Source organism: Arachis duranensis, chromosome 1 (assembly GCF_000817695.3).
Source record: "Arachis duranensis cultivar V14167 chromosome 1, aradu.V14167.gnm2.J7QH, whole genome shotgun sequence".
Classification (NCBI taxonomy): domain Eukaryota; kingdom Viridiplantae; phylum Streptophyta; class Magnoliopsida; order Fabales; family Fabaceae; genus Arachis; species Arachis duranensis.
Window position 1 is genome coordinate 82927348 of NC_029772.3, and position 1588 is coordinate 82928935.

Consider the following 1588-nt stretch of genomic DNA (forward strand, 5'->3'; position numbering starts at 1 on the left):
ATGGAAGGATCAACAGAGACCTCAACAAGGTTTCAACAACAATAATGGTGGAAGAAACAGGTTTAGCAATGGCAAGCCTTTTCCATCATCTTCTCAACAACAGACAGAGAATTTTAAGCAGGGCCACTCTGACTTAGCAACCATGGTCTCTGATCTAATCAAAACCACTCAAAGTTTCATGACTGAAACAAGGTCCTCCATTAGAAACTTGGAGGCACAAGTGGGTCAGCTGAGTAAGAAAGTTACTGAACTCCCTCCTAGTACTCTTTCAAGCAATACAGAAGAGAATCCAAAAAGAGCGTGTAAGGCCATCAACATGGCCAAATTTGGAGAGGAGGAAGAGGTAGTGATCGCCACTGAGGAAGACCTAAATAGACGTCCACTGACCTCCAATGAGTTCCCTAATGAGGAACCATGGGAATCTGAGGTTCACACTGAGACCATAGAGATTCCATTGGATTTACTTCTGCCATTCATGAGCTCTGATGAGTATTCTTCCTTTGAAGAGGACGAAGATGTCACTGAAGGGCAAGTTGCTAAGTACCTTGGAGCAATCATGAAGCTAAATGACAAGTTATTTGGTAATGAGACATGGGAGGATGAACCCTCTTTGCTCACCAAAGAACTGGATGACTTGACTAGGCAGAGATTACCTCAAAAGAGACAGGACCCTGGGAAGTTCTCAATACCTTATACATTAGGCACCATGACCTTCGAGAAGGCTCTGTGTGACCTAGGGTCAAGCATAAACCTCATGCCTCTCTCTGTAATGGAGAAACTAGGGATCTTTGAGGTACAAGCTGCAAGAATCTCACTAGAGATGGCAGACAATTCAAGAAAATAAGCTTATGGACTTGTAGAGGATGTTCTGGTAAAGATTGAAGACCATTACATCCCTGCTGATTTCATAGTCCTAGAGACTGGGAAGTGCATGGATGAATCCATCATCCTTGGCAGACCCTTCCTAGCCACAGCAAAGGTTGTGATTGATGTTGACAGAGGAGAATTGATCATTCAAGTGAATAAAGAATCCTTTGTGTTTAAGGCTCAAGGATATCCCTCTGTAACCATAGAGAGGAAGCATGAAGAGCTTCTCTCAAAACAGAGTCAAACAGAGCCCCCATAATCAAACTCTAAGTTTGGTGTTGGGAGGCCACAACCAAATTCTAAGTTTGGCGTTGAACCCCCACATTCAAACTCTAAGTTTGGTGTTGGGAGGTTCCAACATTGCTCTGAACATCTGTAAAGCTCCATGAGAGCCCACTGTCAAGCTACTGACATTAAAGAAGCGCTTGTTGGGAGGCAACCCAATGTTATATTTATCTATTTTCCATTGTTGTTTTATGTTTTCTATAGGTTGATGATCATGTAAAGTCACAAAAACAATTTAAAAAGCAAAAACAGAATGAAAAATAGAATGAAAAATAGCACACCTTGGAGGAAAAACTTACTGGCGTTTAAACGCCAGTAAGGGCAGCAAATGGGCGTTTATCGCCCAGTCTGGCACCATTCTGGGCGTTTAACGCCAGAAAGGGGCACCATACTTGCGTTTAACGCCAGGAATGGGTAAGAAACTGGCGTTTTAACG